At 37.5% G+C, this 24423-nt stretch overlaps 1 protein-coding gene across 6 annotated transcripts in view; it reads left to right on the top strand.

Annotated features, from left to right (window-relative positions):
* KCNN2 (potassium calcium-activated channel subfamily N member 2) overlaps positions 1–24423 on the top strand; it is a 328108-nt gene that overhangs the window by 108263 nt on the left and 195422 nt on the right. Inside the window, exon 1 of one of the 6 annotated variants that reach the window (XM_084882821.1) lies at positions 23839–23894. The exons of the other annotated variants lie outside the window; for them this stretch is intronic. The gene's annotated coding sequence lies outside the window, so the exon portion shown is untranslated. Of the gene's footprint in view, positions 1–23838; positions 23895–24423 lie in introns of those variants that run through there. 6 annotated transcript variants of the gene reach the window in all.

Here is a 24423-nt window from a genome sequence, read left to right on the forward strand (position 1 = left end):
GAGGGAGATTTGTGTTATAACAGTAAGTGGAATAAAAGAACTTTAGAGTAAATGTTAAGGTGAAAGACAGGGAGAGGAAATGAAGGGAAATGAGGGGAAAATAGAATAAAAGAAAGTGTGTATACATGCATATGTGTGTATGTGCATATATATGTGTGTGTGTATATACATGTGTATATATGTGTATATACATATACAATATATTTATATATCTTTGTGAACATGGAGAAAGAAATAAAAAAATACATTATATTGGATTCCTTAGGGGGAGTGCAACAAAGGGGGGGTAGCTATTAACTTTTTCTAAATGTTGTTCATCTTTGTGTTGTTTCTTCTATTACAAATTATTTAATAATTTTATTTAAAAAATGAAAACATAAAATGGACTATTACTTTAGTAGTAAATGAGTTTCAACATGTTATGTTGGGACTCATTCATTCACTTATTCATTAAACAAATATTATTGAGTATCTCTGTGGCTATGGCAGTGAACAAAAATTTTTTTTCTCACCTCATGGAAATTTTATTATAGTGGAGAGGTCAGAAAATATGTAGTATATTTCATACTGAAAAAAAAATACCTTAAATCTAACTTGTTTGGATTATGGCTTGGTGAAAGGTATTGTAAATTCTCACTGTTAAGTGGGAAGGAAAGGATAAATAAAACCTGCAATGACATCTGAAGTCAACTCAACCATAAAACAACAATTTATAAATATGCCCATTTATGTTGCCATCAGAGCAGTACTTTGGGCTGCAGTAAACAGGAGTTGAGGAAGCTCTCATCCAAAGTCCTTTATTGTTATAAAAACACTCTTCACCCCTGACTACAATCACTGCAGTGACAAGTACTGGATCCCAAAAGGCAGGATTCACTGAAAGTAACTTCAGAATGTGTGGTTACTGTTGAACCTCAGCAACTAATACGCAAGTGCAGGTGAGAATACTCCTGAATGATGTCGTCCTGAGAACCCAGAACTAAAGGACAGCTTTAAAAGGTGCTTCATCCACATCTAGTCAGGATTTTCCCACAAATCCAGAATTTCCTGAAGCTAGGAAGGGGAGGTTAAAGTGACTGCACCATTTTCCTGTTGGAGCAGGTGGTAAACAGATTTCAGGCAGTAGTGTCAGTAGAATTTTTGGATTTAATAACTACAAAGATTTTTTTTGTTTGTTTGTTTCCTTAAAAAGAGAAAGAGAGCAAGCAAGAGAGAAAAGGAAGTGTGTGGACTTGTCCAGACATGTCTCCTTTCTGAAGTTCAGGATGGTAACAACAATCTCCTGGTTTTATGTTTATGTTTTCCACTGACTGTGCTGTTTGAAGCTTTGCTCATTGAGTCAATGTCACAGGTTATGGGTCTCTAAAGTTATAAATCTAAACTCATTTATTAGAAGGTTTGTTTATCATTTAAACTGGTGTTTTCATTTCAGAGCACCTAGAACTGCTGGTTATCCTGTAACTCAATGATAACAATGCACGCAAAACCCTTAAATAAAAGAAAGCCAAAAATGTTCATGGCTGTCAGATTACTCAGCATAAAAGCCAAGAAATAATAAATTCACAATGCATTGACTGTTTAAAAAGAATTGTCTAATTGAAGGGCTTAGTCAGTTGCAAACAAATTCATCAGACAAAAGCAGGAACTGATAAAATATTTAAATCCTTAAAATAATAAAAGAAGACTAAGGTGTCAAAGTTGATGAAAATAAATGTCCCATGGAAAAGGCAGGATAATTTTCTTTAATCAAAAACTCTGGCCCTTCTGTCGCTGTGCTTGCCTTTGGTATGCAGGTGAGGGAGATGAAGAGGCATTGGGTGTCTGGTCAGACTTAAAATGGCATGGATGTTGGCAGGGTTACTGGTGGATAGGCTCTCTCTAGGTGCCTAATAAAACACCTCACATTTGTGCAGCATTTTATACTTCACAGAATATGTCCACATATATTATTTCATTGAATCTTTTCAAAACTGCTGTTAGGAACAAGTAGTTCAACGGGGGGAGATGAATTGCCTGAAGTTTACATGGGAACTCTATCAAAAGTAGATTTTCCAATTTCCCGCACAGCATGCTTTCAGCCGCATTAGAGCTGCTGTCTTTTAGTTCAGAGCAGCCCTGAGGAGCTGCTTGACTATTTGCTCTAGAACAACTTATCTGACTGTAACATAACAATATAAGCAATTTTCTTGACAAGTTCTAATGTTCTTTCTCAAAAAGAAAAAGAAAAAAGAAAAAAAATCCAAAAACATAGAGCTGCCTGAGACTATCAGCTTCACGCTGTTCATTTCCAAATGAAGAAAGTGAAGCCTAGACAGCAAAACCGCTCTGACGGGATCCTTCAGCAAGGCGGGGGAGCACTGGGAATGCACTGGCACACCTGACGCACTGAGCCAGGGAGTATTCTTCCTGGTCTCCTGAGCTGCTCTGCCTGGCTCATCACCCCATGTGCCCCGTGCCCCCTTCCCCCCATTAAAACTCATAGGGCATTCATGCTGAAGATCAGTGAAGTTGTTGGCCCGTATCCCTCAGGGACATAAAGGCTTACAAAGAGATTTCCTAGGATAGAAATGATTTCTTGCAGCATCAGGGTGATCTTCATTGTGATTTTGTTTGCTGGTTTTCACTGATCTGTTGGTTGAATTGTCTCTGGATTTAATTCCTGCCTTCAAGAATGTGGAGCTCTCTCTGTAATTCTGTCTCTAAAGCTCTCTCTATACTAGTACTTCCAGAAGTAGCTTTCTCTATAAAATTGCCTTGATAAATACTCAACTACTTATTTGAGATCAAAATGTGTCTCTAATACTAAGGAGGCCAAGGACTACTGTAATTTTGTTTATTTATACTTATTAAAAAACACCGAATATGTGTAATTTGGAATGATTATATATCCCTAGGTACTAAAATTATTTGTGATTGCTTTAGGCAGTAAGAACAGTTTAAACTTTTAGAGATAAATTGTGTTTTTGAAACTTTAGAAAAGATAGCTAATGTCAAGGTCATTTTTCATGTCTATGATTTTCTACCTATTTAAATAATGTATTTTGGCCTCTGAGCTGAATTGTTTATAGAGAAGAAAAAATCATTGAAAATCCAGAAAGGCTATATAACGATTATGCCAAGTTAAATCACCATTATCATCAAATAAAACTAAAAAAATATAATGTTTTGTATCATACTACTGAGTCTTATTGCACATTTTTAAAAGTTGATTAAATAGGAGAACATTTGTGAAAGTCATCCTTCCAAGAGAATTTCCAAAGCCAGTTGTTCTTTATCTTTCAAATGAAAAACACAATGTTACTTTTACTCCATTTATAAGCCTTAATAAATAATGTCTTTTTATTCTAACATAATGTAATAGTAATTTCTAAAATCTAAATTAATAAATTTTTGGAATGCTTTTAATTGATAAAGAAAAAGAAAACATTTTCATTGGAATCTACATCCTCTGATTTGCCTAACTGTTTCAAGGACAAAAATCCAACAAAACATAAGTTACCTGGCAATAGTAAGATAGTATTACTGGCTAATGAGTAGAATCAAAAAGTACTGTGAACTAAAAGGAGAAGGAATGTCTGTGCAGACACTGTCTATGATGAACAGTTTTCTGTACCTGCTTATATCCTCTTGTTATTCACTTGAGGGACTCATCTTGGTTACCATCTTCCCATAAACATTTCCAAACGTTCATTTAGATTTAAAAGGTATCAACAAGTTCTGTTAGTTAGATTTTGAACTCTGGTTTTACAAGCACCAAAATGCTAACAAAATGCTGGACATTTGGCCCAAGAATCTTCTTGAATAACTTCTGGGAGGATTTTAAAAATATACTTTTAAAATTGATTTCAGAGAGAGGGAGGACAAGATATATATATATATATATATATATATATATATATATATATATATATATATATATATATATATATATATCAATGTTGAGAGAGAATCATTGATCAGCTGCTTCCTGCACGCCCCACATGGGGATCGAGCCTGCAACCTGAGCATGTGTCCTGACTGGAAATTGAACCTTCACCTCCTGATTCAGAGGTTGATGCTCAACCACTGAGCTGTGCAGGCCCCTCTGTGGGGATTTTTAATGAAAGGGCTTGGTTTGAAAACAGATTTAGGACCTACTTTCAAGTTATCTGTTGAATACTTACTAACCTGCAAAATATTATTTCCTGAGTAATCTTTTTCAGTAGCCTAAACTTGCTAAGACCAGCTCACTCACAGCCCATTCCCTGATGGAATTTGGCAGAATAATCTTTTTCTCAGAGAGTTTTTATGCGGGGACAGCTGTGAGCTTCCTACTGGCCACACAGTGCTAATTTGCATATTTTAGAAAACATGGCAGGTGTTCTGTAAGCCCAGTTGAATCAGGAGAGTGTGATCCAATGGTGAGACATGCCTACAAAGTTGGTAAAATTATACCTGTTTTATAGGGTGTTTAAATGATAAAATATTTTTAATAAGCCCCCCAAAATATCTGACATCTAGGCTGTATCCTAGACACACAGAATGTTGAGGTAAGGGCCCTGGAGACAATTCTTAACAAGGAATGGATGAGATTTTGTGTTTTTGGCCAGAATGTGTTGCTTGGTCAGCATTTGGGAACTAATTCTAGAATTTTATAAAGCACCTGGCATTCTACCTGGTATATAAATGATTGCTACTGATGCTACTTTTGTTGCTGTTCTTTATGATTATTCATTTCAACAGAGAAAATAATAGTCCAGCCTTTAGAATTGCTCAGAAAATATAATGGGCTGCCGTTGAAGATGCTGACATCACTGTAATGAAACTTGAATATGGATGAGTCTATAACCTAGTGGTTATAGACTCTCTGGAGCTACACTGCCTGAGTTTGAATACTAACTTTTCCACTAACTAGTTCTTTATCCTCAGTAAGTGACAATGATACTGTTGACTCATCTGTTAAATTAGAGATAGTACCTATTTCCATAATGTAGTTGTAAAAGTGACCTTATCTCAAAGTATATTCTAAATCAGTGTTGTATCATATAGTTTGGGGCACTTTTTTTCTTTCTTAGTGGTATACAACATGATGATGGCTTCTTACAATTAACAGAAGTTTAGATTTAATGAAATGTGGTAAACTATTTAGTCCATGGAAATTGCTAATAACAGTGTCTGACACATTGCAAGTTCTTAAGAGAGTAGCTATGATTGATCTGTTTCCTTTTTTCAGGGGAAGAATTATGTTTCATGTGTGTCTCCAGATTTGATAATATTTACCTCCTCCACTTTTAGTTTGAAACCTTCCTTGTGCCTCACTAAGCACAAGTATTAATTGTCTGTTTCCCACCTGAGACTCTGGATTTCCCTTTCTTTCTTTTTAAAATATATTTTATTGATTTTTCACAGAGAGGAAGGGAGAGAGATAGAGAACTAGAAACGTCAATGAGAGAGAAACATGGACCAGCTGCCTCCTGCACACCCCACACTGGGGATGTGCCTGCAACCAAGGTACATGCCCTTGACCGGAATCGAACCCGGGACCCTTCAGTCCACAGACCAAAGCTCTACCACTGAGCCAAACCGGTTTCAGCTCCCTTTATTTTTTATTTCCATCTCAATTTAGAGCAGAACTCTAGGCCCCTCGCCAGATGAATGACTGTCTAGGAGGGTTCTCCATGCTTCCTGCATTATTTAGATTGGGTCATGGGTGTTTAACTTGATATTCTCAGTCCTAGACATTCATGTATAAATAGTACCATTTCTTTCATTCAAATTCTTACATGGGCAGGAAAGGGGGAAAATGTTAGGGGCTCAAGGTAATTTGGATACACATGATTTCAGTTTAAGAGGAGTTGTTATCCTCAAAATGATATTAAGAAAACTCATCATCCTCAGTAGAATGCTGACCAACGGTAGTTTCACAGCTGAATGGTACCTAAAGTACCTCTTTTAATTTATCTCAGTTAGAACTGACAAGGCTAATGACTGGTTTAGTTATTTTTGGAATATTCCAGTTAATATAAAATATATACTTGACCAACTTCCAAAAGAATACGTGAGGTGCATGATAATAAAAGGTAAGATACTTTTGAATCAAAGGGATCTGAGTCTGTCTGAATGAAATAGAAGGTACACTAGTAAATGTTTCTAGGAACTTTTGTGAAAGATTGTGTCGTTTATGCAATAAGTTGGGTTTTATTTACTAGCAGTATAAGTAAAAATTAACTGTAGACCTGGCCAGTGTGCTTAGTGGTTAGAGTGTGGACTTATACACTAAAGGGTCACGGGGTTCAGTTCTGGGCCAAGGGCACATATTTGGGTTGAACGTTCAATCCCCTGCTCTAGTCAGGGCACATGCAGGAGGCAACGAATCAATGTTTCTCTCTCTTTTTGTATCTCTCTCCTTTTCCCTCCCTGCCTCCTCCCTCTCTCTCTAAAAATCAATGGGAAAAATATCCTTGAATGAGGATTAACAACAACAACAAAATCAAGTGTACACGGTTTTGTAATCTCATTTATCAAGTACAGAATGATATCAACTTTATTTACAGAGAAAAAAAACAATCTGTGAAACTAGTTTAAGCAACTATCATGTTGATTTCTGATCATTGAGAGATATACTGTACATTATATAATGAAGCATTTCCAAATAATATTACTGGTTCACTTCCATGATAATGAATATATTATCACCAAGTTCACTTATATGGCTCCCATTAACCTGGCAGTTGCAGAGCCTTCTCTGAGATAATCTCAACATGTAGTGACCAATCTTTCAAACTGGAGCAATTCTGGGAGGGAAGGCAGCACTGTTGACAATTGTGCCAGGACAGGAGGAGAGAACCAGGACTATCAGGGTGAAGACTGCAGGATGTTCCACACTATCCTGTTCAGACCTACGCTGATGGGAAGTTTTCAAGAGTAAAGTGCTATAGAGATAAGGATTTTGCATAAAATAAAGCAGGAGTAAAGTGTAGATGATCAAACTAGCAAGGCATTTTGTAAGTTCCAGGGAGGGATCCAGGCAGCCGCTGCGGCTGCGAAGGCCTACTCTTGCATGAATTTCATGTATCAGGCCTCTAGTACTGTTATAAAGAGACTAAAAATACCAAGTCTAGGGTGAGAATTTTGGGTAAACCTTTAGAAAAATGAATATTATATTATAAACTGTTTTCTTAACTGATGCCTCTGCCCAAAGTCAGCATAGTTCTCTGTTATCTTAGTGGGTGTGGATTTAGGATCAGGGAGCTTGACATCATGACTGGTATCTTGTTGGATTTCTAAGCCCCCCACGTAAGGTCTCAGGAGAATTGGAAGTGCCTCTTTTATTGAAAAGTAAAGAGATTACTCACTCAGTGTTGAGCTTATTTTCAAAGGTTCTCTGATACCAGAGGCTTAGAAATGAAAGGCTGCTGTATGTGTTTTGATGTGTCCAAACAAAATTAGAGACATTTCCAGTACTTGGATGAAAATGTCAGCTGATAATATGAAAAGGTAGAGTGCACAGGGCACATATCAGGAAGTCCGATGAAAATATCATCCAGGAGATGGCTGGTAATTGGATACCAGAAATGATATAACAAAGTCTCTGCCCTCTGAAGGAATGCAGGCATGAGTCTGCAATATGCAAGCAGGATTCAGAGTGAGCCACGCACAGTCTATTTGGGGCCATACGTAGAGCCCGATGGGTATGACTGAGTTGCTACTACTGTCTGAGTCTCTGCCTTGTAGTAACTGAAAGGAGATGAACATTTCTCTCCAGCTGACAATACACCATTTACCCATCCGCAGTGTTGAGTAGATTGTGATTGCCTGTAAGCAGGTTATCTCTGGCTTTAAGGTTTTAAGGACATATCCAGACCAGATGATATCCAGGATGCAGATGCAGTTTGACTGGCCAGCCACATAAGCGCCAATATTTAAAAATAGAATAATTTCACACACAAATATTGACTTATAATTCTCTGAATAATTGCAAGCTCCTGTAATACTGGCTTCACATTGCATGCTGGTAGCAATCACTACAACCCCTTATCGCATGGATTCCTTGTAGGAAAAAGTGCTCTCAGCTCACCACAGGCCTTTTTTCAATGCTGAATTGTGGTGTCTGCTATTTCATTATAGTATGTCTGCTTAGCCCTTCTAAACATTTGGATTTGTAACCCTGATCTAGACTAATGAGAAGTCACCATGGCTTAATGAAAGGTTCAAAGGCTTGGGAAACACAGAGAGATCTTGAGATTCTTTCTATACCATTTATTAGTTGTATAGCTTTGAACAAATAACTTCTTTGAGTCTCAGTTTACATATTTGTAAAATGAAAGGACTGATACCTACTTTGCAAGATTGTCTTAAGGATTCAATATTTTAAGAAAATTAATATATAATATGTAAATATATAAGTATATAAATTTCCATATTGCCTGTTGTACAGAATAATATGTGCTAATTATTATTTGGTTATTTATACTTGTTACTTAATAGAATAAATTACTTCAGTAAGACTTCCCTTTTATAATATTAAAAACACTCTAAAACAAAAATAACTGCATTAGATATGGTAACATTTGCATTCCATCGGTCACTGTTATATTTTGCATCTTCTCAAAATTACATTGTACTTATAGGTTATTTTGTTGTTTTTTTTCCTTACATTTCCTTTAAAGTATAGATTCCTTTACTTCTGAGTTTACTTTCTTATATTTAATTGAAGAAATATAATAATATAGTAACCTAGTTTATGGTATATACGATTTTTTTCTCTGTACTTATATGACTTTAAAAATATTTTCATGTTTCCATTGTACTGTATGTGTGTGTGTCTGAGGGGGGAGCGGGGAAGGAGAGAGATGGAGAGATAATGTGGTGATGTTTGTGGCTGGCCACACAAGAAGGAAGTGGGGAGTCAGACAGGGCTCTCCGTCTCACTGACATTTTCCTGACCCACCCCACCACTCCAACAAGCCGCTTTGCTGCACATGCATCTCTTTATGAGCAGTCTTTCCCCTGGCTTGTTAAAAACTGCTTTCATCCCAATGAGCTCTCTTTCAAGGGTAGCCTCCTTTTTTTTTTTTTTTTTTTTTTCAATCCTCAACCAAGGACATGCTTAGAGCAAGAGAGAAAGATCAATCAGCTGCCCTTTGCACATGCCACAATTGGGGATGAACCCACAACCCAGGTGTGTGCCCTGACTGGGAATCGAACCAGCAACCCTTCTGTGCCCAGGATAGTACTCAACCAACTGAGCCACTCCAGTAGGGCAGAGTATCACTTCTTGAAAACCCTTTCTGTACATCTTGAGTGGTCAATAAGATCCTTTCCATTTTTGCTCATAAAGGAAAGTAAAAGTTTCTTTTCCTGTTTTTTCCCCCTTGGCAAAACCCACTGACTGCCTTCCATTCCATCCGGGATGCTGGGGCTATGGACCTGGATATTTTTCCTAGTACCTTCAAACCCTGAGAAAGGAAGCTCTGGAATTAATAATCAGATGGAAGAGGCTGTCTTGTGGGAACACCTATCTGATGGGAAGAGCAGGGCACCTGGTAAAGTACACAGAAAGAGAGGAACCCGTTTCCTCTCTGGCCAGGACAGAGACAGTAACAGAGGCAAGATGGGCAACAAATAAATGAGAGAGCTTTTATCTAGATGCTCACATAAGGCCCACAGAAATAAACAATGACAATGTGGTTTTTCTCATTTGTTGAAAGGCTTCTAAAAATGATACTTTAAGAGGAGGAGAAGATCTATCTTTATCTCTTCTCATTCTAGCTATTCCATCTCTATCCTATTTATAGCATGGGCTTTTTACAGCTTATGCATCTTTTATAATTATTTTTCAGAAAGAGTTCCATGGCTGTATTAGATTGTCGAAAGCTTGTTAAATCTTTATTGAATTCTTATTATGCAATTAATCTGTGAGGCTTGGAACTGTACTTCAAGGAGCTTTATTTCATAAAAAAATGGATGTAGGTGTACTTCATCAGCACGGTCACTGTGGAAGGCTCTCAGATGCTCAGCAAGAGGAAATCAACAGCTCACACTGTTTTCACTGATTATGAAGTTTATAGACCTTTTATTCTGAGATTCACTGACAAAAATATTTATATACAATGAAAACACTTCTGAGGGAAAATACAAAACCTTAAAAATATATTGCAATATTTTATAATAGACTATTTAGAAGAGGCTTCATCCTATTGAAAAAGCAATACAGAAAGATAGAAAATATAAAACATACTCAGTACTTCTGTCTATTCTTTACTTATTTTTGACATAAGGAAATGTATTTTAAAAGACCTTTATAGTTTCTACATGAAGGAAAAAAGAAAATCTTCCAAATGCAATATCTGAATCTTGTATACGTGCAAATTAGAAATGTTTGCTGTACTGATCTTGAGATTATAGGGAGCAGATAGCAGCTTCTCTGAAATGACAAATCATTTTCATTTCTTTAAAACTCCTATCAAGGCAGCTGTAGCTAAAATGCACCTTAGTGTAAGTCATCTGATTTCTGCAGAGAGGTCTGAACCCTTGGTAGAACTGAGCGGTAGAGTTGAAGAAGCTCCCACTGTCTGCACAATGGGGCTTACAAAGAAGTTTCACAATAAATGTTTCAGAGAAAAGTAAGCAATTGTAATAAGTATTAAGTTATTTTAGCTTATATTGTTTTTTATGTATTTTAACATTGCACTTGGATTAAGCCTTTTCTTTAGCATATTCATGCCTTAAGACAGTTAATTATCTGCCCTATGTTGCCAGTGCTTATTCTATCTCTTAATCTCCTGAAACTCTAACTTAAACACACACACACACACACACACACACACACACACACACTTAAATGAAATGTGTTCATTTTACTTGGTTCACACACAATTGTGTTGAAAGATCTGATCTTACCATCCCGTGACTACTATCTATAGGCTGGGCTTTGCCAAAAATAAGTATTAAGTAATCTGATGAATTTATGAATTTGGATTTATACCTTCTGGTAAATCAATAAGAATTTATTGTCCTGCCACTTAAAAAGTGGGTTGTTTCCAGAGCATAGGCTGCCAAATACAGAGCTCTGAAGTTCGGGAGACAGTTTGCTTTAAGTTAGCCATGTCCTTCTTACATGATTGGGTTAGGGGTGATGTTACAGAGTTAAAGGAGAAAGATGGACGGATCAGCTAACGATGTGCCATGGAAACGTGGTGCTTAAATGGTTCTATAGACAGGTTCTACAGAAGAGTGGAAACCCAGGAAATGCTGAAAGTCCTCCACAGTGATTGGGAAGGCTTTCACGTCTCTCCCTGGCATATGTCATAGACCTGTGCTATTCTAAGAATCATTTCTGTGGGTATCTGCATTCATTAAAATACAAAGTTAAATGGTCAAAATTGGGAAATATCTTTAGTAAATTTCAAACACTGTTGTGTGTGTTTTTTTCCCATCTCATTTTCTAATTTGTATCTCTACGAGCATATCTGTTATTTCTTCAGCTTAACTTCTGAGCTGAAAGAGGAGACTTTGATATTCAAATGACTTATAAAATGTAAAAATACTTTTACTCACTAATAACAAGATCAAATAAAATTCTTTCTGTTTTTAAGTGAAAAATCTAAACAGTTTCTTTTTCTCTCTAAAGAATACCTAGTCCTAGATTGAACCATTGTTGACCATTTTGGACTGCCTGCTATTTAATGAATATAATGATTAATTCATAGAGATTTAGAAGGTGGCTGGGGAGGAAAGTAAAGATAAAAAGACGGAAGGAGCAGAGAGACCTTGTGGGTGATGGGTAAATTTAATGAGAAGAATTCATTATAGGCAAAAGTAAAGTCCTGCTCTTAGCTCCAATAAATCAATGTCATAAGTACAGCTTATTCTCTAGATCAGTAGATATGCAGAAGGCCCTATGGCTTCCAGAGAAGCTGATATGATCAGGGCTGCACAACAGGATAATTTTGTCTAGGCTGAGCAACAGAATAGTCTGCCTGACTCAGTCACTCCCTGAATTGTGTCTGGACTAGAAACTGTCATTGAAGAAGACTACCAAGGCCAGTAGCAAATCCCATTGTAAATAAGAACTGGATATGTCTTGGCAAAATGCTGGTTCAAGTATATAAAAGGATCCTCCCAGACTTCCCCATCTCTGTTATTGTTTGTTCTGCCTCCAGAAAATATTAGTATTAATTTACTTCTATCTGCATGACTACTACTTTTTACTTTCCAGTTATGCAGTCTCTTCACAGCAGCTAAAGCATGTAATTCCGCTCATGCCACTATCCTGATTACAGTCCTCCAATTGTATTAAGTGGACTAAAATCCAAACTAATCTTCTGCCCTCAGCACCCGCTGTGTTCCAGCCCCTTCCCATCCTTTCGGGCCACCTTCTACCACCCTCTCTATGGCTCAGGATTCTCTAGCCACATAGCACCTCTATCTATGAGCTCTTGTAGTAATGATCCCTTCTGTCTGGAATCCTCTTAACCCACTCTTCCCAATACTTGATCCCCAATTTAAGAACTCTGTTATCTTTATCAACTCAACCTTTATTATTTTTATAGGACTTATTACACATAATTTCCCTGCTTAATTGTCACTCTGTCTCTCTTTCACATAGACTATAATATGAAAAAAGAGATCCTATCTAAATAGTTTGTTGACTCCTTTAATTTAGGCATTTAATACTGTAAATACATGAAGAATTAGAAAAGCAAGAAGGCCTTATGACCAGTAGACAAAGAGAAATGAACAAAAAATGGAGTGGATATATGGAATTAATAGTAAAGATATTTATGCAGAGGCTAGATGACTGCTTCATGGAGATAAAGGTTTTTCATTAAATTGCTTACTATTGATCATTTGTATGTATTAGTCACTGTGAAGACACATTACTAGTAGGTATACAAAGAGGAAAACATTAGGTGCCTGACTGTACCTGCCCTTATGAGTTTTCAATCCAAGAAGGAGGAAAGTATGTGAAGAAGACCTTCTGAGTACAGTGTAATGTTGGTTCAGAGCTATACACAAGGTGCAATGCCAACCACTTGACTGAATGAAACAGGGTAAAGGGAACTTCAGTGATTCTTGGAAGTAAAGAGGACCTTTTCAGATGTGTTAGGAGTTAAGGAGGGCTTTCTAAGTAAGCCGGCAACATAAAGAGGGCATGGTGTGTTCTGGGAAATGTAATGAACTTTCTGTGGCCTTAATGAAGGATTTGTAGAGGTGAGAGAGAAACCCACGATTAGATAAGAGATGGTGAAACAGGCAGGAGCCAGGTCAGGAAAGGATTTGTATGCTCCTGAAGGGAATTTGGATTTTATCTTATAGGCAGAGAAGAACCATTGTGGAATGATCCGATTTTCATTTTAGAAAGATGACCGCAGCAGCAGGGGAGTGGTTTCAGAAGACTGAGATTGGAAGCAATTTGGAGTTATTTTTACTGTCAAATCAGAAATGATAGAGGCTTAAATTAGAGTGTTTTGAGGCCATGGGGTTACGAAGACATTTAGGAGGTAGTAAAACCAAGGGTTTAGATCGCCTCCTACACTGATTTAGAAGTTGTTCAAAGTTTTAGAAGAAAAATATTTAGATATCATTTCTTTTTTTCATCTTTTTCCCTCCCAGTCCACACCTAATTCTTCAGCAAGTCTTTTCAGTTTTTTCTCAAAAGTTTTTCTAAATTTGTCTCCTAACCTATATTTCTCCTGCCCTACTACTATAAGATGCCACCATCTTTTGTCTGAACGATGTAAGAGCTCCTTGTCTTCCTCCTTCCTCTCTAGTCCCTCAATAACCCATTCCCTACAGAGCAGCTAGAGTGATTTTTCTAAAAAGCAATTCAGACTGCATCACTCCCCTGCTAGCACCTTCACTTCCCACTTAGAATTAAGTCCCAAAGCCTTTCCCTGGTCTACAAAATGCAGTCTGATCTAATCTTGAAATGACAACTCAGCTTCATTGTCCTTATCTCATTGCCTTTGTCTGCAGGATTCTTCTTCCAGATCCTTTCATGCTTTTATTCCTTCTTGTCAACCCGATCTTTGCTGCACGAATAAGCATCTATAGGTGTTTGTGGGTGTATAAACTTGTATGTGTAGAGACCAAGTGTTATTCCTTGTTGTAGTTTTAGTTCTTTAAGAGCAAAACCCTTGTATATCTTTTCCTCTGCTATATGCCAGTATCCAGCACAGTGCCTGGGACATAGCAGAATGAGATACATACTTTTTTTTTTTAATATATTTTATTGATTTTTTTATAGAGAGGAAGGGAGAGAGATAGAGAGCTAGAAACGTAGATGAGAGAGAAACATCGACCAGCTGCCTCTTGCACACCCCCTACCGGGGATGTGTCCGCAACCAAGGTACATGCCCTTGACCAGAATCGAACCCGGGACCTTTCAGTCCGCAGACCAACGCTCTACCACTGAGCCAAACCGGTTTCGGCGCGATACATATTTTTGAGAATGAATGTATAAACGAAAGAAAAGAGCTCTGTCTTGGTGCCTTTAACTGCTTTTTCTCCATGAGAGCATTTTAGGGGAATCCCTTTCCCTCTTTTTTCTGGTTTGCCTTCCTCTTCCAGCCTGAAGTCTCCCCTTACAGCTGGGTGTTCCTCGAGACACTGGTAGTTGGCTTTTGGTTGCAAGTGGAAAAATGGCAACCCTCTCCCCTTTTTGTTCTTACAGTATTTGCATGGAGTAAGGCAAACCACAAATATGCTCCAAGCTTACCAGCTGAGGTTGGAGAGCAGAAGGAGGGGGAAAGACATGGAGACTGTTTCCCTACAAGACCATGTGGCATAGGTCTATCACAGCTTAGTTCCCTGATTTTCCCAGCGTCATTATGCTAACTGTGACTTATTTTTAAATGTCTCAAGTATACACATGTAGTAAATGTATGGGGTCTAAATTAATAACAACACATTCTCAGTTGTTTTGTTAACATCTTAAGTGCCCCTTTCAGGAATCTACTCTCCAGAGATCTCTACAGAAATGATTACAATATTATGATTGAAAATGACAAGCATATATGCATATATGCATAACCCATGGACACAGACAATAGTGCAGTGGGGGTATGTGTGTGGTGCAGGGGTCAATGGGAGCATTGAAGGGACATCTGTAATATTCTCAACAATAAAGATAAATTTAAAAAATAATACGACATCTACAGACTCATTCGCCAGCAGCAGAGGTTAGAGAATTACATTTTCTTTGGTGAAATGAGTCAGCTTCAAGACATTCAGTTGGCTGGGAAGATGACAAAGGCACTTTTGCCCTTTCATGAGGATAGTAAGGACCTGGGATAGCTGCCTTCTGTGACCCATGCAGGTGGCAAGGCCCGCAGGTCTCACAGCACTTCGAGTGCAGAGCTCAATTTGTCCTAGTCCTACTGCCCACTCATCCCTCCCCGCAGGCCCTGGGAACACAGTGTCGTGAGAAGGCAGGCTAATCTCCCTATCAGAATATTGTTTGCTGGCCTCTGAGTGAACCTTTTCTATAAAGTCCTAATCAGAGTGCCCACAGGCAGAGAACCAGAACATGACTGAAATTATAGGAGCAGAATGTATAATGTTTCTGCACCTGCCTCCTAAGAAATTTTTGTATGTGATGTATATAGAATTCTCTCTGATAATTATTTTTGCCTCAATGTACAACCAATCATGAGGGTGTGGGCGAAAAGGCACCGGTTAATGTCAGACACTGTCAGTATTTATTAATGATCCTGGTCCTGGTGAATAGCAAGATGACATAGGACATGCTCAGCTCCCTCACATCACCTGGGTACCAGCAATTGAGGGCCTATCATCTTTCCTTCGAGCCCCACTGGTCAGGGCAGTTGCCATTGAAGAGAAAGCCTGGGGAGAGCTGGGCATATAGTGCTGATGGTCTTGGTTGGTCACCAATGACCTGCACTTCTGGACATCTTGCCTGGGAAAACTAGGAAAGCTCATTCAAAACAAGCACAGAGCGCTGTGTACCCCTTTGTTATACATTTGAATCCCCATGGTGGCATGGCTTTTATGAAGAGAAAGCTTAGTATGGGGCTTCAGTAATATATACCCAAACCTAAAGTGATTCGTGTCTCAATTTATGTCCTGGCATCAGCATCTTGCTAATGCTGATCTGTATTTTCTGATTTGACTTCATTCCCATGCTCATCCAGTTTTCCTGAACCAGCCTTTTCTTATACAGCATATTCAAACATAACAGTGCAAGAAAGCAGTCTCCTGCTATTAATGGCTCAACTAGTTTTCTTCGTAGTTGATCCTGCAAAAGTACAAATTTAATAGCCTCTGACTCTGAAAAGGGAGGATGATATCTAAAGATCAGCCATTTAGAAAATTAGTATTTTGGTTCATTAAAGCAAATTGCAGTTAAAAAGCAAAAGTGTTACATAACTTCCAAAGTTAATATAAGACTTACCAACATGTTTCAAGAGAGTCGAGTTAGCAGCGTGGATAAGAGCATGGCTTATGAGCCCATCTGAGCCCAACTGCCTGGGGGTAAAGCCTGGCTCTGATGCTGGCTACCTGAATGAACTTGGGGAAATTATTTCACTGTGCTGCAGTTTCCCTATAGAGAGACAAAAAAAAAAAAAAAAAAAAAAAAAAAAAAAAGAATAGCAGTTACATGGGATTGATTTAAAATTAAATTCTATAAAGCCTGAGAAGTGCTTAAAGTATGGCTGATACTTTCGTTTTGAAAAATTATCAATACTTTTGTGATCATCCTTAATTAGAACTTTGATCGACAGGAAGCTTGTTGTAATGGAAAGAATGACTGGGTCCCATTTGCAGCATATCAACCAACCAGCTCTGGGACTTATAAATAAAGTGATTTGACTTTTCTGGGCGCTAGTCCTCTTATTTATAAAGAGTGGGCTTGGCCTTGATAATTTCCATGTTTTGCTGTAATAATAGAATGGTATAATTCTGTTATATCATTCTCCTCTCTGGAGTTTAAAGAAATTATTTCAAAAGAGAGCCATAAAAAGACAACATCATCATCATCATCATCATCATCATCATCATCATCATAATGTAAATAGAAAAGAGAGTGTGTGTTTAAATTTCTTTTTGACTTGGAGGCAGAACCACGGGGGCCAGAGTTGGCTACTTACTTGTCTTTCTTAATCTGTTCCAACCTTCATGTTTTCTTCTTTTTGGTCTGGTCTGTTTCTTGGCAAGCACATTGATTGGAAGATAAAAAGATAAAATGCTTCGATTGAGGTTAAGTGGTTTACAAATTGGTGTGGTGATTGTGTGTGTGGTGGGGGTAAGTGTAGGCACACATCTTGTCTCAAGAAGCCTGAAAAATCCAGTATCCAGAGACAGTATGAAAGTCAGGCTTGTGGTGTTATCTCAAAGATTGACTCCTGCACCTCACGGGATTGGAACTGAGAAGCTGTTATGTTTACTTTAAAAATGTAACCCACAATATACAATTTGACAGCTCTCTCTCCTTACCACACCATGGATGGGTTGCCCTATTCAACTTGTGTTCTTATCTTGACACCTTTGCAATTTAGTAGACAGTATAATCCACAACCGGGTCTCTCCTGTCCCAACAAGATAACTCTAACTATTTCTGGTTCTTAAGATCTTTGTGAATCAAATACACAAATTTCTGCTTTCAAGGTTTTTCTCATATAGAGAATCCTGCCTTTTCTGAAAAGTGATCCTGTTTGTTAAAATACTAAGTGATCAAACAATAAAATGGTCAACTTGACCATTACCTTAAACACTGTTCCATCACCCCTTCTTCTCCCAGAGGAGTTAGAAACTTCAGGAAGAGTCTCCTCAACAATGGGGTATTTGTCCAAATGGTGTCTGAAGGTCAAGAGCTGAGGGCGGGGATTCTCAGTCAGATCCCCTCACTCACCCTGAGCTTGACCCAGAGGCAAGCAGGGCCACTTGAGTTGCTACTCTCTCAAGTACATGGCAGGAACATTCTCTACCTCACAGCTGTGCAGTGCAGTTTTGTGAGGAAGTGTATGTGTGCCTGATTTATGGACTAGAAAACATCTTTCCAATTAGGTGATTATTTTAAGCTCCCAGTTAAATATGCCTTAATGATCCACTCTACCTTTATAGTTAGAAACGGTTTACTATTATAATATCTTTTTCCCCCCAAGAGCTTGAACTTTCCTATCCTTTTCATTTTTCTATACCTTAATGTACTTTCTTGGGACATGATCATTAGCAATATTCATTCTGTGACTGTTTCTGTGTATAATTGTAATGTGTGCTTTGAATTAGCAACCTTTCATGAGCCACAATCCCAATCCTTTTGAGCTTTTCTTTTCATAGCATCTACTTTATACAAGTATAAAAAGTGAGGCAAACTAGAGAAATCAACTGGTCTCTTTAGATAAAGCAAAACTTCATGAAATATAAATTAAAAAGTTCTGGTGCTTTTGTCAGATAACTCTAAACTATAGAGTAGTAGTAACAAGAAAGGAAATGGAAGTGACTTCTTCCCTATTGACAGCACAGGGAAGGCCCCCTCCTGGTACCAATGTTTCTCTGTCCATCATGGTTGCAGCCCTCTGACCAAACCTAGAAAAAATGCTCTAGGTTATTATTTTTGAACATGGAAGACTTTAAGAGAAACTGGAAACTGTTTTCAAGAAAAGCAGAATGCAAAGAGTTGGTTTCCTCGGTGAAGTAAGAAGAGTTCTGCCTATAGGCCTGGTATTGGGACATGAGCTAATGCTGCTAGTAGCCTTTAGGTTCATGGATCTTCCCACACAAATGACACCCACAAATGGTATCAATACCCCCAGAGGAACCCATCTGCCTCTTTGCTCTGTAAGTCGTGTCTTTACCTTCTTACCCTGGAAGTGTACTAAACTCCTGATGACAAGAGGAGCAAATGCCCCCAGGGATATTCACATTTCAGATGGACTCTACCCACTGCTTAAAAACCTAATTCAGTATATGCATTTTTAATGGAATATATGTTTTCTTTGTATTAACCATTTAATTTTTAGTATTTTGTACAGGAGGGAGCTAGGACTAAATGATTTTTAGTTAGATATCATGGACAGCTTTTGAGGGATCAAGCAATTTCTTCAGCATCATCTCCTTGTAACTCTCATACTATTCCTGTGAGGGAGGTACTATTTTTATAGGAGAAAGTAGATGTTCAGAATGAGTAACTTTTCTGTGTCCCTGAACTGGCCAGTCATAGAACCATTTGTAAAATATATCCAGAAAACTATCCTCGTATTAGCAATTTTTTACATTTCTGATATTGCGATTCTTTTATAAAATCAGTCAGCTTTACACATGTTATATTAGTCAGGGTTCTACAGAGAAACAGAGCATATAGGATCTATGTGTGCATGTTTATACATAAACATATACATACACATACATATATACATGTACATATACATGTACATCCTATCTAATAAAAAGGAAATATGCTAATTGACCCTCACACCATGGCAAAGATGATGGTGCCCACAGCCAATAAGGAGGGAATATGCTAATTGATTGTCCCGCCCTCAAATATGGTGGTACACACAGCCACAAGATGGTGGCGCCCAGTCACCTCTGCTGTGTGCCTGCCTCCGGAGTCTCTCAGTCTCCTTAGCCCCCCAGCCACCCAAGGCTGGCCCAAGGTGCAGGCAAATGTTGGCTACCCAGCTGCCCATGGTCAGACCAAAGCTCAGGTAACCAGGGTTGTCTGAGGCTTGCGCTGCCAGCAGTGGCAGCAGCAGAGGTATAATAGGGCATCACCTTCTCTGATAACCAGGTCACCTCCCACCCCTGAGGGCTCCCGGACTGTGAGAGGGGGCAGGCTAGGCTGAAGGATCCCCACTCTAGTGCATGAATTTTTATGCACCGGGCCTCTGGTATACATATACATACATATGTGTGTGTGTATATAGGGAGATTGGTTGATTGGTTATAGGAATTGGATCATATGGTTATGGAGGCTGAGAAAGTTTAAGATCACCAGTTCACAAGCTAGAGACTCAAGAGAGCTGATCATGAAGTTCCAGTCCAAGTCCAAAGGCCTGAGAATCAGGAGAGCCTATAGTGTAAGTTTTAATCCAAAATCAGGCAGGCTCCAGACCCAAGAAGAGCCAATGTTTGAGTCCAGATCTAGGCAGTCAAGCAGGAGGACTTCCCTCTTACTCAGCACCTTTGTGTACTTTAACTGATTGGGTGTGGCCTGCTTACATTAAATAGAGCAATCTGCTTTATTCACTCTACCAATTCTATCATTAATCTCATCTAAAATCACCCTTAACAGACACACCAGAACAATGTTTGACCAAACGTCTGGATACTCCATGGCCCAGTGAAGTTGACCCAAAGCCTTAACCATCACACATGTAGGATACGGTTTTGAGGTAATCAGCATGGGTGTTTATTGACTGCCCACCTGTGCTCAGCTGCCTGAGAGGCACTGGAAAGATTTAAATAAATCAGAGCATATTGTATCTAATTCCTGGAGGGCTGACCTTACCATCAAGAGGAAATGTTCTTTGGGCCTCTAGAGCTGTGCTATCTGTGAGAAATAGAAGGTGAGCCACAAACATGAATCACTTGTATAGTTTTAGATTTCCCAGTAGCCCCCTTTTTAAAAAGCATTTTTAATAACGTACTTTACCCTATATTTCAAAATCTTATAATGAGTAAGCAACATAAAAATTATTAATGAGCTCCTTTACACCCTATTTTTTGTTTATGGTTATCTTGAATTGTCTGTGACTATATAACCTAAAACTATGGCCTACATGTAATTTTAAACATAAACATTTCTAAAGGCATTTAGCAAGATGTAATTTTCAACTCATTTTTCTAGTCTTCTTTCCTAATCTCCAACTCTTCACTATCAGCCTAACTCATGAACTTTCCTGAAGGGGGCAAGAATGAAGTCGTTTCTTTAAAGTTCTTAGCTGATTGACAAAATCGCAGGTTTTCATCCAGTGATTCTTAACCTTTTTTCTGGAATTGGAGAATGGAGATCACAGAATGCTATCGATTCTCACCAAAATAATTACACATGCAAACAAATTCACATTTGCAGGGTATTTTACAGCTCCATGAAGTCTATTCCATTAACCCAGATCCATACATCCATCCTAAGCAAGGGTCTTGTGACTAGAAGGAAGTCTTGCTTCCAATGAAAATGAAAACCTGCCCATCAGATTCTAAAATACAAAGACACAAAGTCCAGGCCTTCCTCTGTGTGCAGATACTAGGAGAAATGGCAGTTTGCAACCTGGAAGAGGGCTCTTTACTTTCAGCTTTCAGAACGTGAGAAATAAACTTCTGTTCTTTATAAGCAATAAAATTAAATAAATAAAAATAAAGACACAAAGTTCATAGTGGAAAATAATTTATTGCTTCAACTCTTATTTTAGTAACAGTGAAATTAATATTTCTTATTTTTTAATCAGCATGGATTCAAAGTAATAAAATGAAGGCCATTCTTGGACTTTTCCAAAATAGCCTGGGCAAACATTATTTTTCTGATAAATTTTGGTTTACTTTTCCCCCTGGGTACCTATTGGTTGTTAATAACAGCTTGCAACCTATTAGGGCTTCTTTGGTTTTAATATTTTGAGAGTTTCTGCTGTTTTTTTAAATGCATCTGATCCATACAGTTTGGTCCTGTTATCTTACTTTTTATTTCTATTGAGATGGAAAAATTATGGTAATTGTGGCCATGTGAAGGGTCATAATAAAAAATTATATTAGCTCTTATTCAAATGTGAAGTGCTTTTATTGTCCAATAACTTCAAGCAAATCAGGCTGTACAGAGCAATTTGCTTTAGATAGATAACATGTTGAAAATATGGATAATAATCCTGGCATTTACATAAAATTTTAGTGTTCAAGACAAGAATGTGATAACATATTGTAAAAGCCATTTTATCTGGCATCTTATCAGGATTTTTCTCTACTTATTAATACATTTAAAACCACTAATACAAAAACATTTGATATATATGATACTAAAGTACAATGGGACCCATTAAGGATTAAATTATATTCACAAATGTATTTTAATGTACCATCTTTTACTCCCAATATTTGCAAGTTGGTAATTTATGTTTGATAGATCTGATAAGAATGTATTCAGAACACTTTGTAACAGTTTTAATATCAAATAAGTTGCACAGAAAGAGTAAAATCTTAAAAACACAGGAAAAAGCAAAGAAAATTGAAAGTACCATAATCCTATTACCAGAATGACTTTAAAATTATACTGATTTCTCATAGGAAACTTTAACTGCTGTCATGATAGCAGAAATTTTAATCCTCAGTCATCTATCATGTTTGCTTATGCTTTACTTTTTTCACATCAACATGATCTTTATTTTTAATCTCTGTTTTTTAATAGGGTAAATGTTTTGTAGTGTACATATGATGTGTAAGACTTTTTAAAATTTAAAGTGAGGATAGCATAATGGATAGGAGCTTGGGCATCTGAGTCAGCTCTTTCTATTGCAAGCTTGGCCCTGCCATTTTCATGCTGTGTGTACTTGAGCAACTTGCATTTCTCCTTTGTTTCAACTTTATCACCTATAAAATTGTGATGACTGTCATACCAACATCATAGAGAGAGACAGTTTTCCTAGTGGGAAATGTATGGATTCATACATGTAAAGTTAGTGCATTCCCTGGTACTTAATAAATGTTAAATCTTAATGCCAGCTATTGGTGTGAACATAGGTTGTGCTTTGAATAAAAGCAATTTTCCCCTATGTATCACTTTCAAATGTATGTTCTCCAAAGATGTTTGAAGACTGATAAGTGGGCACTGAAGCCACACTACCTTAGTTCAAATGCCTGTTCTGCACTTATTAGTTGTGCAATATGGGTCAAGCAATTTATTCTCTCTGTATTTCCATTTCCTAATCTATTAAGTGTATTAAATGTACTTACCTAACTGAGTTATTATGAGGAATAAATGAATTAATATGTGTAAAACATTTAGAGTGATATATAGCACATAATTCATAATAAACATTAGCTATCATATCCACATATATTTAAACACATATATTTAAAACTCCCCTTTCTTCATCAGTGTCTAAAATAGAACAAAATGTTTTTATTTCTGCAGAATATTAGAATAAACTGAGAACCACAATCCTAAAATTTTCCACTTTTAATCTATATTTTTATGTCAAGTTATTATACTCTAAAATATTCTCTTCAAAAGTTTTTAAAGACTTTAGTTTATTTTTAGAGAGAGAGAAGGGGAGAGGGAGAGAGAAACATGTGACCGTGAAACTGATTGGCTGCCTCCTGCATGTCCCCCACCTAAGATCCAGCTGGAAACCTGGGCAGGCCTGAGCTCCCACTAGAACTTTCCGTGCACAGGATGACACCCATACAACTGATCCATACGACCAGGGTTCTCTTTAAGATTTTTTTTTTGTTGGCTTTTGTTAATAAAGTTCCATTTAATCAATTTAGATAGTTGGCACTTGAAAGTTTTCTGTTCAACAGAATTGATCTCATTCTGGCATCTAAAAAAAGAGCTATCCTTGTCTTTTGATGGTGAGAATGTTAAAGCCTGAGAAATATTTAATCACTTATTCAGTTATAAGAAGATTAATATGTTAAAAGCTGTAGTAAAAAAGGTAGACACCATCCATATTCAGATGGGTAATATCAGCAGAGAAGGCAATTATAAGAATAATCAAACAAATGCTAGAAATTAAATAAAGATGTAATTCAAGTTAAATGAGGTCATAAGGGTAGGTGCCTGGATTCAATAGGATTAAGGTCTTTATAAGAGACACCAGTGAGCTTGCTTTCTTTATCTCCACATGCATGCACCAATGGAGTACTTAGTGAGAAGGCTGTTGTCTACAAGCCAGGAAGAGAGTCCACACCAGGAAGGGAATTGGCCAACACAGGATCTGGAGCGTCTATCCTCCAGAATTGTGAGAAAATAAATGTCTGTTGTTTAGGCTACCCAGTTTTGTTATTGTTTATTTGTGGGTTTTTTTTGTTTTTTTTTTGTTTTGTTTTTTTTTTGTTGTTTTTTTGTTAAGACAGCTGCAAAAGACTCATAGAGTGGGATAAAAGACACTGGCAATGCCAATTAGGGGAGAAAACCTGAACAAACACATGAAAGAAAGAATGTGTGGTCTGTTAGGGTATATCCAAGTGGATTAATATTTCTAGAATGTGAAAAAACAGGACTGCAATAAATGAGGAAAAATGGCAATAAAAATAATGATAAAGAAATGAGACCATTTCTTAGGAGTCCTTGAACATCATACTAAGGAACTTGGAATTTATTTTTAAAAATGTAAATGAGAATTAAGTAGTGAATTCACAGAGTTATATCTGCGAGGGTTTTTAAATTCTTATTTTAAATTAGCTATTAGTTGTGTGAATGATGACTTTGTTGAGGACATAAATGGAGGCTGAGGAAGTCATTAGGAAGCTGTTTCAGTCTTCCAGGTA

The sequence above is a fragment of the Pipistrellus hanaki genome, assembly GCF_964339955.1.
Source record: "Pipistrellus hanaki genome assembly, chromosome: 4".
In the NCBI taxonomy this organism is placed as follows: Eukaryota; Metazoa; Chordata; class Mammalia; order Chiroptera; family Vespertilionidae; genus Pipistrellus; species Pipistrellus hanaki.